Raw genomic sequence first — 17,899 nt, forward strand, 5'->3', positions numbered from 1 at the left:
GCTTAAATGAAAATAGATAAACAAGAAAATGACTATCATGGACCATTTTTCTTGATGAGCATCCCCATGTGGGTAGCAACCACAAAGAAAAATTGTTTGGGAGAGTGACCCTAGAAAGGGTTGCATACCCACTATAAATTTTACATCAAAATTAGATAAAAACTTAACTATATCTAGGCTTTGATATCATTTGGAAGTAGTGTATGTAGGCGATCTAGGGATAAAGTATGTCCCTAGTACACAACAATCGAGGATGGATTCTAAGAAGGGCATGACTTAATAGATATTAATAAATCAAGATAAAAAATTTTGAGTGAGGGGATTGGATTTAAAATTCCTAATATATTGATAAGATAAAATATATTCAAGTTATACTCACAAAGATCCCGGAAGGATCACATGAATCCCTGAGGCCATAGGCTAAATACCAAGGTGGGTTTCAAGATTGAATTTAAGATTTATACCTTTGAGGACAATGACCTTGATGCACTTCCAATAGTATGTGCAGTCTTCGAGTATTTGACTCAGAACCAGGATGATCCCAATGAGTCATAAAACTCTAGCCAAAGAACACACTTATCACATGTCTAAATTGTGATAGATGCCTACTTGAGATGGATGGGTGTCTGAACAAACCAATTCTTAACCAATTTGGATGGATTTTACCCCGAGTTGGAATAATATCTATTCTATATGGATATGGGTACCCAAGTATTCCTATGAATGAACACTTAATAACAAAGAAAAAAGGAGAAAATATTGACATTTTCAAGAAAATCTTATTAGATTCTTACAAAATGGTGGTCCTAGAGATGGGAGTGAAGACAAGGCATATAATGTTTTTGATAGAATGGATCAAAGAAATATGGTCTCATGGTGTTGGAAAAATATGTATGCAAAATGTGTGAGCATTGACATGTTGCACGAATCTATTTGGAAATAAATGCCTCATAAAATTGTGGTTGAATGCATGGATTAGAATTTAAATTACCAATGATGCTTCTATGAAATCCATCAAATGTTGGTTCTAAAATGGGTATGGTTAAATATGATATGATAGAAAATCTCAAACCAATTTTTAATATTGTATGATTAGTCGTTATGTTCTTAATCTGAAACCTTTATTTCTAGATCCTATTTATAAACGAAAAAAAGGAATGCACAATTTAACCTCTCGATTATGATCCATTTCTAAAAGTAACCTATTTGGTGTTTAGATGCTTTGGGCCTACAAGGGATACTAAGATCAATCTTGACTTTTCTAAAATGTTTTTTCAATTACATTTGAGCATGTTTTATTAAATTTAAACGGGAATCAATGGGGAAAATTTTATCTTTGCAAATGTAGGCCCATTTTCTAATATTTTCTAATAAGTATACAAATATTGTTTGAATGAGTTTAAGAACATCTAGCCAAAGGAATGAAAGAGATAAATCATATCCACAAGTATGGGAGACTTATGTAAGCTTGAATAAATTTTCTTTGAATAGAAAGAGCAACTCGATATATTTTCTAGATTTGAGACATTTACTTGATGTTGAGAAAGCAAAGAAAACACAATTATTAATTTGCAACCATAGAGAGTGATGCAATGCAATTCCATCATTTAAAACATTTAGATATTATTATTGTGGAGATCATCAAGTGATTCTAAGTGAAGCAATTTGACGATGGAAGGGAATATTTTTCAGTGTAATAAAAATGCTTATTTTGTACCTAGAGATCTATACTACACAGTTGCTTTCTCCCTTGGAGAAAAATATTCCTTCATAAGGAGTTGTTGGGTTTTATGAATAGTCATTTGCTTGTCACAATTATTATTTTACTATAAAGTTTAAATAATGAGTTAAATGATATGTGCATGGAAAAGTGAAGAAATTTGTTTTAAATTTTTAACTTATTTTCAAGAATCGGTTACAAATGGGGAGAGGCTATAAATTTAATGTTTTGCAATGTGAAATATCATCTTTTTCCAACTTCTATTGAGCAAGATTTGGGTAAGAGAGATTGTATTATCTATTGGTCTATAATAACAATGGTAATATTTCCAAGATAGTTCTATTATACAAGAATATAAGGGAGAATTTTGAGCTCTTATTTTATTAAAGAATTTAAGGGATATGCATAATTTCATATCTATTTTGTCCCCTATTTGATTACAATTTTTCTTATTTCAGATGTAATCTTTCTATGATATTTCTATGATATATCTAGTTGTATTTAAGTTTAATGCAAAACATGTGTTATGAAGTGGTTGTATGTTACTCATATGTTCAAAGTGCAATCACTTTCTTATATGTTTGTTTGTTGGGAAGAGATAGTAACCTATCTTAAGTTGGTTATGGTTTGTGGTCATATAATTATTGAACATTGTGTCACTTGTTTTTATCTATTTCTATTTGAATTTGATTTTTAAGAAACTTGAATGTTTTTCTTATGTCTTTCATTTATTGTTCTTTTCTTTTTCTTTTTGTTTTGTAATTTCCTTTACTGCTTTTTGGTAAAAAAATTACTTTCAATCCACCAAATTAAATCATGCAAGGTATCTTCCCCTTTCAAATGTTGATGAAGATCACCATTCCATTGGAAATCTCTCTAATTATGGTGTAAAAAAATTCGTCCTTTCAAATTGGGTAAATCATAATTGAATCAATCTTACAATGTGATAAATATCTTTGCCAACATAATTCTTGTTAGTCCATAATATTTCTAGTTCTCAACCCATAGAGATTCTCTTGGGTTTAATCTATCAGCTTGTCCTCAACACAACTTCTACTAATAAAAAGGAAGAGCTTTGTTACCAAAATATTTCTTAAAAATATGATATCATTGCAACATATATCTTTATGAGATCATGATATTCTTATATTTATTATTATAGATTAACACCATATGTTGGATTCATTATATCCAAATTGAAATCTCATTATTGTTAGTGTGAATGAGGTTATTACTTATCTTGTTATTGATGGAAGCCTATTCAAATGTTAAGTTTACATAAGTCCTAGCTTACAATTAAGTTATGTTGCATTATCTTGAGTTAGTTAGTCCTATATCCTAAGTGGCATTCTACAAGATTTATGGCATGATAAATATATCTTAAGAGTACGATCTCATGGATGGGCTTAAGCTTCTATTTTTTAGGAAGAGGAGGGTCCCATGAAGAAAAAAAAACATGTTATAAGATTATTTGGAATCTTTTCCTAAAAAATAGAAGCTCCTACTTTTTAGGATTGCATATTAAAGCGGGTGAAAATGGGGTGGGGCTAGAAATTGCCCCACCAGCTTAGGGATGTTATCTACCATTTGTCAAACATCCAAGTTTAAATTTCCATTAATAAATAATTTTGGAGAAAAAATTCTTTTTTTATATACTATTTTTTATCACTACACACTATAGAAGGCAAAATCATTATATTCATGAGACCACCAGCTTCCTTAAATTTTGGAGCTTTAACATTTAACATAAATTGCATTACAAAATTAATGGGACTAGTAGCTTTAAAATATTCCTAAAAAATCTCAGCAGCTCTAGCTCTATTTTTTAGTAAACCCCCTTCCATGGGACCCCAGTCTACGTAGCATGATCTGAAGTTTTTGATAAATGTGTTAATGCACATATTTTGTTCTAGAAGAGTATAAAAATATTTAAGAGTGTTGATGAAGCTATTGCAATGTACAAATTTTGTCTAAAGTGGTCAAACTCCACAAATAGCATCGAAGGACAGATTCACTCAATTGAGTCACATTTTTCTTAATTGACTGGCACATATGTTTTAGCAAAAAATAAAGATGGCTCCATTAGAACCCAAATAGATCAACTTCAAATGAAATTATCTTTGTTGTAGTAGCAAAGTGATGAAATCAAAAAGCAATTTTGTATCCTAAGAGAAGTAGTGTGGCTAAGGTTGACTTTGAGTTGGTTAGAATTTTGCAAAATGCAAAGTTGATAGAGCTATTAAGGAAGACTTTAGATAATGTTGATGTTGCTAAAGATCTGATGCTCTGCAAAATGGACAACGTTGGACTAAAACATTTGGTCGTATAACACACAAAAACACAAGAAACAAAGATAAATGTTAGTGTTAATAAACCAAAAACAAGTCTAAGCAGGCATACCAAAAGAGACACTAAAAACATGATAAAATATTTAACTATGGAAGTAAATAAAACAAGGCATCTCCAAATGCCTTCTCCCATGCTCTTAGCTCCTTCTCCCTTGTTCCTTTCCTCTCCAAGTTCTAAATTAGTGTAGCTCTCACCAGCTTTTTGCACTATGAATGCCTTATGGAGGTACAAGATTGTAGATGATTATGAAAAGTATGTAAATGCAAGCTTAATAACCAAAGAAAGATGAGTTATCTAAATGCTATTTGTTAATTTTAACCAAAAGAGTGAATATGACTAATTATGCTAAAATGCTCTCTAAAATTCTCTATAACTTAAATGCATACAAGTTTTCAGGATCTGGAGTATGAAGAAATGAGCTCTATTTATAGGAAAAATGGAGCAATGGATGGTTGAGATTGAGTAATCTCAACAAGGGTCAGGATTGAATGATATTCAATCCATGTGAGGGCTTTCAACCCAATCCCAAGATGACAAGTGTCAATATGAGATAGGTTGAAAGGAGAGGGAATAAGCATTAAATTCTTGACATGACCTGAGAGTTAACTTGGGAGTTAAGGTCTAGGTTGGGTTGAGTGAATAAATTCTTTATTCAAAGAATAAAGCTTTTATCCAATGGATAAACTCTTGTGCATAAGTGGTTTGGAAGACTTTAGAGGTTAATTTGTTGAACACACAAAGCATTTAATGCTTTTCAAAGACTTTGAAGTCTTTGAGAAGTGACTCCAAGTTGCTTAGGAATGTGACAATAATTAGGGGATGGATTAGGTTAATTAGGAAGGGTTTAGAAGAATCTAGAAGGGGGTTAGGATTGCAAGTGGGTTTGGTGGGTGAGGGAAAATAGCATTTTAATTAAAATAAAATTAATTTATTTCAATTTGTGGTTGCAACTTGCATTTGTAGGAAAATGCAAGTGGGGGGTGGAATAAATGATTTAAATAAATGTTTTATTTAATTTATTTAAAAGAAGAAAAGGGGATTAAATTAAATAAATAATATTTATTCATTTAATTGATTGTGAATTTGGTTTAATAAATTAATTAAAATAAATTGAATAATTTATTTATTTAATAGGAGAATGTTTTGAAGATGAAATTAATTAAATGTTAATTTAATGAACTGATAGCTAGTGGGTTTTTAATCAAATAAATAGCAAATATTCATTTAATTAAAATGGATAGATTTATGTGACTACATTTGCCCCTCTTTGAGATGATGCGGTTTATCGCATTGTTTCAAAGAAAGAGAAAATAGGTGTGAAGAAATATGCCCCATAAAATGTTAATTTAATGGGTGGTATGCCCCCTCGAGAGATGGGCCAGAAATTATGAAAAATTGGGCAATCTCTCGAAAAAGAATGAAAATTGGCGGGGTGGTAGAAGAGAAGATTTTAGCAATACTGGTGGAAAAAAAGAAGAAATCGGAGATAAAATGGAGAAATGGGAGGCTCAGAAAGTTCACGGGGACCACAGCAGTGAGCGGGGGGGAAATTAGGGTTACGGCGAAGGGTATATATGGGGGGAAAGGGGTGAAAACAGGCTCATTTGCATTCACGTCCATAGTGAAATTTGAGTTCTGGGAGTGACCTTTTGGAAGAGCAAGCAGCAGTTAGGATATCGGTTCCCATAGCATAGCATCGATTAGAGAGAGTCTGACGATTCCAGCAGCCAGACGACTATGGACCAGCAGTATGTGAATTTGAATTTTTGAATTTTATGCATTTTTGATATGTTTTTTGCTTAGTCCAACTTGAGTCAACACAATAGCGCTAAAATTGTGTTTCGGTGTTGTTGTCAACTAAATTAGCGCTATTGTGCTGCTATAGTGCTATTGCATAGTTGTGACGCCCTACCCCGACTCATCCTAACATTTTCTGTTATTTTCATATTGAGACTATTATGGATGCTTTATTTTATGCATTATGGATTTAGAACCTATATGATTCCATGATTTGGATCACATTGACGTATATTGATACTTCATTTTATGCATTATGATTATGAAACTTTATATGTTGCTAGAATAGAATTATTTTGAAATGATGTATGTCATTATTAGATTTGCAGGACTTCATTTTGATGATGGAAATAGGATGCTTATTATATGAATGGCTCAATTTTGAGGAGTATGATAATTGCTTATGTGGAATCAAATTTAAATGAATGGGATATTGAATTATTATTGTCAAATGTATGAGTGTTTGATGTGCAATGAAATCCATGTGTTTAATTATATATATAATTGTGATTATTTGGAATTACTAATGTGTTAATTGAGATGCGCAGGAAAATTATCCATGTGACCATGGAAATAATACGGAGAACCAAACCTAGACCAATGTACGTTTGTTAAGCCAGGGGTTGTCTATTTGGAGAGACAACACCACATTTGTAATGTATTTTATTTGTGAAAGTAAATGATGCATGTGTGTTAATTTGATTTTATTTAATTGTGTAAACCTACAAGAGACAAATTCCATGTGTGATTTTTATATTGTATTTTATTGTGTCACTTGACACATGTGCTGATTAGTGTCATTGATTTTGACTTGTCTCTTGCAGGGACTTTTGTTTCTATCAAAGCCATTCAAACACATGAGTGTGGTCCCAAATTTGCCTTGGGTAGGGAGTCTTGGGAGTGGTCAACTCAGGTTTGACCCGTAGGTTAACTTCAGTTGGGCTTCTAAGGGGTCAAATGGACTCCTAGGGTCAGTTTTAGGGTTTTTCCAAAGGTCCAAAGGGTAAACCTATGGGTTAAGGGTATTTTTAACCATGTGACTACTCCCATGTGACTGTTTAGTAACCTCAAAAGGTGGTTTTCCCAAGGTGAGCGAAAATTCAACTTAGAAGGTTCCTCTTAGGATAGACAACCTTCCCTTTTGATGTCAAACTCTCTTCCCCATCCTCTCTCACCTTTTCCCCTTCCAGTTTTAGCAACATGTAAGAGGTTGGGAAGAGAAACCAATGGGAACTCTCACCTTACCCAAGGGGTTGGGAAGTGTGAGAGAGGCCTTCTTAGGCAAGGATTAGGGACTTAGGGAATAATCACCCACTCTCCATTGTTGGAGATTATGCAATTTTTGAAATTCAGTTGTAGGATAGAATTTTGGTGAAGTGTTGGTGGAAAGTTTGTGTGGATTTGGGCAGCTCATCCCCAACTAAATCTATCATACCTATTGGCAGATTAAGGTTGGTTTTACCTCCTTTTGTTTATGTTGTTTATGTTGTTTGAAAGAAAGAAATGCTTGTATGAGGAGATGTGTATATGTAATTTGTTTTGTAGGAGAAAAGTGTAAATGTTTCCTTTCCTTGTTCTTTGTTTATGTGTTCTTGTTTTGGGAGTGTCCAAGGCCTCCTACTCTTGGGAGAGTAGGATGGTCTTGGGGTGGAAGAAGTATGACAGCCTTGGGTGAGAGGCTCTCCTTATGGAGAGTGATCTCAAGGGTGTCCTTTGTGACCCTTGCTGCATAGCCTTGTGTATGCATTTGGGGGTCATAAGGGGAGAAAATATGGCTTTTATGCCTTTGGGGGGCATAAGGTGTGGAGATGAATTTGTTGTATTTTGTTTTGCCATGAGGTGGCTTGAGTTGTATTATGCTTGCAATCTCCCCAATGGTATTTGGTCCACTTCCACCCGTGGAAAGTTCATCACAATTTGTGGTGAGAGTGTAGCTTGGGATGGGAAAATGCATGTTGAGTGTTTGCCCCTTGTTTGTTGTTTTTGTTTGTTTGTTTGTGACCCGTCTAGTGCTTGGTTCTCCAAGCTCGGGGGTGGCTTCTAGTAAGCCTAGGCTGGGAGGTGAGCTCTCCATGGTCAAATTGTATTTTATTGCAGGATGCTTGGAATGGAAAAGGAAAGATAAAAGGAATAGTTGTTGTTCTAAGTTGTAGAAAAAGTTTTCAAAAAATAAAGAATGTATTTATTTTGTAGCAAAAAAAAGAAAAGAGGAGTCAATGTTGTATTTACTTTCCAAAAGCAAAGTAATTTATGTATTCTATTATAAGTTCTTATCCAATGGAAAGGAGAGGCTAGTAGGGTTTTCATTCCCTTTTGTAATGCTATCTTCATTGTATTCAAAAAATACTTAAAGAAATGCAAGATTTTACTTAGTTATTTTTGCAAAAATGAAATGCATAAGTTTTATTAAGTTCTATGGTTTTTCTTTTTAAAAAAAAAATATATATATATAAGTTGTTGCATTCATGTTTCCTTTTGAAATTTAAAGTTCCTTTTATTCTTCATGCAAATAAGATTATGGAAATAAGGAATATCATGCATATAGGCCTCTTGAGCTAAATACAATTACTAAATGCGTTAAATAGGTTTGATCTATCTATCTATAAGTTGGTTTACATGTTTTCTAGGCTAATGAAGTTGCTGTAAAAAAAATTACTGTTTTCTGTCATTTTATTAGATGCAGAAAAATAAAGTTAATTAGTGTTCCATTTCCAAAGTTACAATCTAAGTCTTAAAAAGAAAAATAGATAGGTTAGAGCTTGCTATCAATGTTTATGTTAAATGAGATAGAAATGAATAGGATGCCTTAATCAACAAAAAAAAAAATATAAAGCATACAGATTTACAAAAAAATTATATATACCTTAATCTATAGCTTCTATCATTATTTTACTAATTTCTGCATGATTATATAGACTTGAAAATACAAAAAGAAAAGGGAAAGGAGGAAACTTATAAACTTGTTTAAGTATATATATATATATATATATATATATATATATATATATATATATATATATATATATATATATATAAATGAATGTTAAACGATAAAAAAAAAAAATTTAAAAAAAAAAATTTGCAATGAATAAGGAGTGGGCTGCAGCAGTGGCGGCGACGTCCATAGCCTGCGGGAGCCGCAGCTGTGGGCAGCGATGTCCACAGACTGCGGGAGCCCGCAACTGTGGGCGGTGACATCCACAGTCTGCGGGAGCTCGCAGCTGTGGGCGGCGTTGTCCATAGTTTGCGGGTCACCGCAATTGTGGGCGGCACTGTCCGCAGCCCGCGGGTACACCCCCGCACTGCCTCCTCCTTTTTCTATGGAATGCCCGGCTCAACCTACACGTAACCTCAAACCCCGCCGTGAGAAATAAAATAGGCGCCGCCTCCATTGGCCGTTGCACCCACACCTACACAAACACACATAAAAAAAAGTGAGAAGTTACACTCACACACAGCACACACAAAAAAAAGATATCACACACATGCCCCAACCTTAATTTCGGCTTAGGGTAAATACAAATATGAATAAAGAAGAAAAAAAAAAGAATAAAAAGAAAGAGAATAGGGGTAGCTCATGAACCCTCTTAGGTTCTTTTTAAAAAAATAAATAAATAAATAAACAAAAGGAGCTCCATTAATCCTTGGGTATCAATGTGTGTGTGTGTGTGTGTGTGAATATATTTTTATACAGTCCCTCACACTTGTTTAGATATGTAAATTTATATATATATATTAGATACATAGCTATCTACACATATATGTATATATGTAATTAAACTCTATATTTATATGAAATCAAATAAATTAAGTAATGCACTTTTAATTATTAAATGAATGTAGAAGCATTCTAATAAGAAGATTTTAAAACTCTTTGGTAGGATAAACCCTTGGGGAAAATAAAATGATATATGTAGGGTCAAGTTGGCCCCTTTTAAATTTTAAATTCTAAGGTATTTTAATTTATGAAAATTTTTACTTAATAGATTTAATTAATCTAAGAGCCAAGGGGCAAATTAAATTAGACCCTAGGTAATTAAAAAGCTATATGAGATTAATAATATCCCCTATCAATCAATTTTGAGATTGTTTGTTAAGTGAGTTTAATTATTTATTAATGGAAGATATTATTAATTTTGTTGGAGAATTATAATCCGCTTTTAACTTAGATGTTCTATTTTGCCAAGTTGGCTTAGTGGTTAGATTCACTCAAAAATATAGTTAAGACTAAACTAGTTTTGCATCATTTTAATAAGTTAGTTGTACTAGGTTAAGTATTTTTTTTTAAAAATTATTTCATTTGTGCCCAAAAGTTTGGGCATGACATTTTGGTATCAGAGCAAGGTTACCAACACTAGGAACCTTACTCCATTATGTTTCGCTATAATTATTTAATTAATTAAATTATATTTATTAAATTTATTTTTAAATAGTTAAAAATTTTCTCCAAAAATATTTATTTATTTCATTTTATTTTTTATTTTTTAAAAGGATGCCTCCAACTACGCGACAAGTTCGCAAATGTGGTAGAGGCCCTAGGCGTGAACGCATGGCACGCGAAGAGGTCGATAGGGAGGAATCGGTTCCAGAAGTGAACCCAAAAGCTCCTCCCGAACGATCAATTGACTTGAACTGAGACATCTCAGTAGCTCTATAGAACCTGATTGGCATAGTTCAGGATAGGCTTCCGGCAGTAGATCATAATGTTGAGAACCAGGACTCAGGAAGCCGTAGAATAGTGAAATGGGAACGAAGTAGGAATCCACCTCCTAATCTCGTAGAGAGTCAGGTTGGGCATGAGCCCGAGTCCATTCACCTGCCAGCACCATCTCCAGTCGTAGCACCAGTGTATTATGAGAGGACACATCGGGATCTAGGGGATCTAATCAGAGAGGTTATGCATCTTCAACCACCATCTTTTGGGGGATCTACCGACGGGGTAGAAGCAGAGGCATGGCTTTTGAGCCTAGATAGGTGATTTGCATTGCGCTCTTATGAGAGCAATCTAAAAGCACGTGCAACGGTCCACCTATTGCGAGGAACAGCCTCCACATGGTGGAGACAGGAAGAATATAAGTGTGGCTTAGAGATAGAAACCCTCACTTGGGAGATTTTCATAGAAAGAATCAGGGAGAGGTACTTATCAGAGCATTTCAGATAGCGTAGGGTGGATGAGTTTCATGACCTCCAGTGGAAGGGTCTTTTAGTGACCCAGTACGAGAACAAGTTCTTTGAACTCTTACCGTACGTAGACTACCTGAAAGACGAGAAGCTTCTCGTCAACCATTTTATCAGAGGATTGAATTCCAGCATAGTAGGACCAGTGAGGATGGCCGCTCCAGGGAGCCTTCGGGTTGCCATGGAGAAGGCTTTGATAGCTGAGGAGATTCAGGTCAGACCCTAGGACTCGAGGGATCAATTCCAGAACTGTAACCCTACACCACAGACTTACAGGTTTCAGAAACCCCATTGGAAGGGTAACAATAGACACACATTGGGGTTCTCCAAGACCCCTCCTCTGCAGCAGTCACAGCAAAACCAGAGGCAAAGGCCTCCGCAGAGTCAGTAGGGCGTGAAGCCCAAGCAGTGGCAGTCACAGGGTCAGAGGCAAGATCACAGATCTCAGGCTCCTTACACACCTCCGGCGAGGACTCAGCGGTCCTCCAGGGGTGGGTATAGTGGTTCTAGCAAGACAGGGGGACAATCTTTCTCCAGACCACAGGGAGTGCAGTTTCAGGCACGTGGCGCTTGCTTCACATGTGGAGCCATGGGACACATGGCGAGAGAGTGCCCTTAGGGCTAGGTGGTAGGCAGTCAGAGGATGGTAGCATCAGAGCGGACAGTTGGGGATATGGGCAAGTCCCATAGGGTCTTCGCAGCGGTTGACAACTGCCAAGCAGAGCATCAGGCCACGGTTATTGAGGTAGCAGGTATGATCAGAGGTAGCAGTGTATCTATATTATTTGATTTAGGAGCTACTGACTCTTTTATATCTCCATTGGTTGTGGAGCATTGCGGGCTAGTGGCAATTAGACAAGAGGTCAGTTGGGAAGTGGAATTAGCTTCAGGGGCTAGAGTGTCAGTGGAATCAGAAGTTAGGGGTTGTCAGCTTCAGATTGGTAATACCATCACCTTAGTAGACCTTAGAGTTACACCACTCAGATCATATGGCATCGTACTTGGCATGGATTGGCTTTATGCCCATAGAGCCAAGATGGATTGTCACCTGAAAAGGATCAAGTGTGAGGATGATCATGGTTCTCCCATAGTAATCACTGGAATTCAGAGACCCGTGTCTCTTCGTATGATCTCCGTCATGCAGCTTAAGCGGAGCATGCGAAAGGGATGCCAGTTATTTGCCATCACCATTAGTGATAGAGAAGAAGAAGAAGAAAAGGAACCAACTATTGATGACCATCCTATCCTTAAGGGATTTTCAGACGTATTTCCTTCAGAGTTACCCGGTATGCCGCCCTGTAGAGAGAATGATTTTCATATAGACCTTGTTCCAGGAGCCAAGCCAGTTTCCAGAGCACCATATAGGATGACCACAAATGAGCTTAATGAACTCAAGATGCAGCTTGAGGAACTCCTCGAGAAGGGCCACATTCGTCTTAGTGTATCCCCTTGGGGTGCACCAGTCATCTTCGTGAAGAAGAAGGATGGATCTCTTCGATTATGCATGGATTACCGTCAGTTGAACAAAGTAACCATCAAGAACCGATATCCGTTGCCCAGGATTGACGATTTATTCGACCAGCTTCAGGGTGCCAAAGTATTTTCCAAGATCGATCTAAAGTCAGGGTACCATCAATTGAGCATAGTGGATAGCGATATCCACAAGACCGCATTTTGCACTAGATATGGCCACTATGAGTTCACCGTGGTTCCATTCAGTCTTTCGAATGCCCCAGCTATTTTCATGAGTCTCATGAATGGAGTATTCTGTACATTCCTTGACCGTTTTGTGATTGTGTTTCTCAAAGACATATTGATATATTCACGGAATGAGGAGGAGCATGAGGAGCACCTGAGACAGGTTTTGCAGTGTTTGAGGGATAATCAGTCGTATGGCAATTTGTCGAAGTGTGCTTTCTTTAGAAAAAAGGTCAAGTACCTTGGTCATGCTATATCCGGTGATGGGATCTCAGTAGACCCATCAAAGATCAGAGCCATTATGGATTGGCCAGCGCCTACCAGTGTGACAGAGGTCAGGAGCTTCATGGGCTTAGCAGGTTATTATCGACGTTTTGTTGAGGGACTCTCTAGAGTCGCCCATCCTATTACTTCTCTTCAATGTAAAGGGAAGAAATTTGAGTGGACGGAGAAGTGCGAGAAGGCCTTTCAGGAACTTAAAAAGGCACTTACTACCGCACCTATCCTTGTAGTACCAGATCCTTCAGCTGATTTCATGGTTTGCACAGATGCTTCCCTAGAGGGTTTAGGAGCAGTCCTTATGCAAGGTGGCAGAGCTATAGCTTTTGAGTCTAGGAAACTCAAGACTCACGAGATTAACTACCCTACTCATGACCTTGAGCTTGTAGCAGTAGTGCATGCACTTCTGAGGTCGAGACATTTCCTTTTGGGTCATCATTTTGAGTTGCACTCAGACCATCAGAGCCTTCAGTACATATTCACTCAGCCGAATCTCAATGCACGTCAGAGGAGATGGATGGAATTCTTGTGCGAGTATGATTTTGACGTTCACTACATCAAAGGGAAAGAAAATGTAGTTGCAAATGCTTTGAGTAGGAGACGTCATGAGGTATACACCATATCTATGGGCACAGATTTGAGAGATCAGATCATGCAGCGGTTGTCAGAGGATGGATGGTATTTAGAGGTTTGCCAGGCTATACGATCTCAGGAAACTTTAGAAGGGAAATATGTGGATTATTCCTTAGAGTCCGATGATTTATTACGCCATAGAGGTCGCATCTATGTACCTTCTTCCAGGGGATTGCGGGAGTTCATTATCACAGAGGCTCATAGAGCTCCTTATGCAGCACATCCCAGGGTTAAGAAGATGCATGCAAACTTGAGGGAATTGTACCATTGGCCAGGAATGCGACAGCTTATTGCTGAGTTGGTAGCCCGATGCCTTGAGTGTCAGAGAGTCAAGGAAGAGCACCACCATCCAGGTGGGTTGCTCCAATCTCATGCTATACCAGAGTGGAAGTGGGATACTATATCCATGGATTTCATCATTGGTCTCCCCATGTCATCTCGTCACCATGATGCCATCTTGGTGACGGTTGACAAGTTGACCAAAGTGGCCCACTTTTCACCAGTTCGTACCACCTTCACGGCACCAGCAATAGCATAGGTGTTTTTGCGGGACATTGTCAGACTTCATGGCATTCCACGCAAGATCATTTTCGACAGGGATTCCCTCTTCACATCTTCCTTTTGGAAGGCATTACAGGCAGCTATGGGAACCAAGCTCAATTTCAGTACAGCCTACCATCTAGAGATGGATGGCCAGACAGAGAGGGTTAATCAGGTGTTAGAGGATATGCTTCGCATGTATGTCATGGATCACCAGACTAGATGGGAAGAGTACCTTCCCTTAGTGGAGTTTGCCTATAACAATGGGCATCACACATCCTTGGGGATGCCACCCTATCAAGCATTATATGGCAGACCTTGTAGGACACTGTTGAGTTGGGACTGCATAGAGGACAGAGTTGCTATTGGTCTTGAGATAGTTCGGGATATGGAGCAGTAGGTGGATTTGATTAGGCAGCATCTTAGAGAGGCACAGGATAGACAGAAGAAATATGCAGATGCAAAGAGGATAGATTGTGGCTACTTGGTTGGAGACAGAGTCTTCTTGAGAGTGCAACCGCATAAGAGTCCAATCCGTTATGGAAAGGGTTCTAAGCTCGCACCTTGATTTGTAGGACCATTTGAGATCCTTGAGAGGATAGGACCAGTTGCCTACCATTTAGCATTGCCACCTAGCCTGTCGCGCATCCACGATGTGTTTCATGTTTCAGTTTTGAGGAAGTATATCTATGATGAGTCTCATATTCTAGATTGGGATGCCTTGCAGGTGGAGTCGGACGGGCAGCTAGCTTTGGAGCCCATTCGCATTTTGGCATGCCGGACGCTGGGCCTTCGAGGTCGAGAGCTGGACTAGGTTAGGGTCCAATGGGATTGCTATGATGAGGTCACAGCCTCATGGGAGGATGCAGCACGTATGAGATCACAGTACCCCCACCTTTTTGATGAACTACAGGAGGAAGTTCATGCCTAGAGGGGGAGGGTGTGAGGCCCTACCCCGACTCATCTTGACATTTTCTGTTATTTTCATATTGAGACTATTATGGATGCTTTATTTTATGCATTATGGATTTAGAACCTATATGATTCAATGATTTCGATCACATTGACGTATATTCATGCTTCATTTTATGCATTATGATTATGAAACTTTATATGTTGCTAGAATAGAATTATTTTGAAATGATGTATGTCATTATTAGATTTGCAGGACTTCATTTTGATGATGGAAATAGGATGCTTATTATATGAATGGTTCAATTTAGAGGAGTATGATAATTTCTTATGGGGAATCAAATTTAAATGAATGGGATATTGAATTATTATTGTCAAATGTATGAGTGTTTGATGTGCAATGAAATCCATGTGTTTAATTATATATATAATTGTGATTATTTGGAATTACTAATGTGTTAATTGAGATGCGCAGGAAAATTATCCATGTGACCATGGAAATAATACGGAGAACCAAACCTAGACCAATGTATGTTTGTTAAGCCAGGGGTTGTCTATTTGGAGAGACAACGCCCCATTTGTAATGTATTTTATTTGTGAAAGTAAATGATGCATGTGTGTTAATTTGATTTTATTTAATTGTGTAAACCTACAAGAGACAAATTCCATGTGTGATTTTTATATTGTATTTTATTGTGTCACTTGACACATGTGCTGATTAGTGTCATTGATTTTGACTTGTCTCTTGGAAGGAGTTTTGTTTCTACCAAAGTCATTCGAACACATAAGTGTGGTCCCAAATTTGCCTTGGGTAGGGAGTCTTGGGAGTGGTCAACTCAGGTTTGACCCGTAGGTTAACTTCAGTTGGGCTTCTAAGGGGTCAAGTGGACTCCTAGGGTCAGTTTTAGGGCTTTTCCAAAGGTCCAAAGGGTAGACCTATCGGTTAGGGGTATTTTTAACCATGTGACTACTCCCATGTGACTGTTTAGTCACCTCAAAAAGTGGTTTTCCCAAGGTGAGCGAAAATTCAACTTAGAAGGTTCCTCCTAGGATAGACAACCTTCCCTTTTGATGTCAAACTCTCTTCCCCATCCTCTCTCACCTTTTCCCCTTCCAGTTTTAGCAACATGTAAGAGGTTGGGAAGAGAAACCAATGGGAACTCTCACCTTACCCAAGGGGTTGGGAAGTGTGAGAGAGGCCTTCTTAGGCAAGGATTAGGGACTTAGGGAATAATCACCCACTCTCCATTGTTGGAGATTATGCAATTTTTGAAATTCAGTTGTAGGATAGAATTTTGGTGAAGTGTTGGTGGAAAGTTTGTGTGGATCTGGGTAGCTCATCCCCAACTAAGTCTATCATACCTATTGATAGATTAAGGTTGGTTTTACTTCCTTTTGTTTATGTTGTTTATGTTGTTTGAAAGAAAGAAATGCTTGTATGAGGAGATGTGTATATGTAATTTGTTTTGTAGGAGAAAAGTGTAAATGTTTCCTTTCCTTATTCTTTGTTTATGTGTTCTTGTTTTGGGAGTGTCCAAGGCCTCCTACTCTTGGGAGAGTAGGATGGCCTTGGGGTGGAAGAAGTATGACAGCCTTGGGTGAGAGGCTCTCCTTATGGAGAGTGATCTCAAGGGTGTCCTTTGTGACCCTTGCTGCATAGCCTTGTGTATGCATTTGGGGGTCATAAGGGGAGAAAATATGGCTTTTATGCCTTTGGGGGGCATAAGGTGTGGAGATGAATTTGTTGTATTTTGTTTTGCCATGAGGTGGCTTGAGTTGTACTATGCTTGCAATCTCCCCAATGGTATTTGGTCCACTTTCACTCGTGGAAAGTTCATCACAAGTTGTGGTGAGAGTGTAGCTTGGGATGGGAAAATGCATGTTGAGTGTTTGCCCCTTGTTTGTTGTGTTTCTTTGTTTGTTTGTGACCCGTCTAGTGCTTGGTTCTTCAAGCTCGGGGGTGGCTTCTAGTAAGCCTAGGCTGGGAGGTGAGCTCTCCATGGTCAAGTTGTATTTTATTGCAAGATGCTTGGAATGGAAAAGGAAAGATAAAAGGAATAGTTGTTGTTCTAAGTTGTAGAAAAAGTTTTCAAAAAATAAATAATGTATTTATTTTGTAGCAAAAAAAAGAAAAGAGGAGTCAATGTTGTATTTACTTTCCAAAAGCAAAGTAATGTATGTATTCTATTATAAGTTCTTATCCAATGGAAAGGAGAGGCTAGTAGGGTTTTCATTCCCTTTTGTAATGCTATCTTCATTGTATTCAAAAAATGCTTAAAGAAATGCAAGATTTTACTTAGTTATTTTTGCAAAAATGAAATGCATAAGTTTTATTAAGTTCTATGGTTTTTCTTTTTTTTTGTTTAAATATATATATAAAAGTTGTTGCATTCATGTTTCCTTTTGAAATTTAAAGTTCATTTTATTCTTCATGCAAATAAGATTATGGAAATAAGGAATATCATGCATATAGGCCTCTTGAGCTAAATACAATTACTAAATGTGTTAAATAGGTTTGATCTATCTATCTATAAGTTGGTTTACATGTTTTCTAGGCTAATGATGTTGCTGTAAAAAAATTACTATTTTCTGTCATTTTATTAGATGCAAAAAAATAAAGTTAATTAGTATTCCATTTCCAAAGTTACAATCTAAGTCTTAAAAAGGAAAATAGATAGGTTAGAGCTTCTTGTTAATGTTTATGTTAAATGAGATAGAAATGAATAGGATGCCTTAATCAACAAAAAAAAAAAATATAAAGCATACAGATTTACAAAAAAAAAATATATACCT

The sequence above is a fragment of the Cryptomeria japonica genome, chromosome 8 (genome assembly GCF_030272615.1).
Source record: "Cryptomeria japonica chromosome 8, Sugi_1.0, whole genome shotgun sequence".
Classification (NCBI taxonomy): domain Eukaryota; kingdom Viridiplantae; phylum Streptophyta; class Pinopsida; order Cupressales; family Cupressaceae; genus Cryptomeria; species Cryptomeria japonica.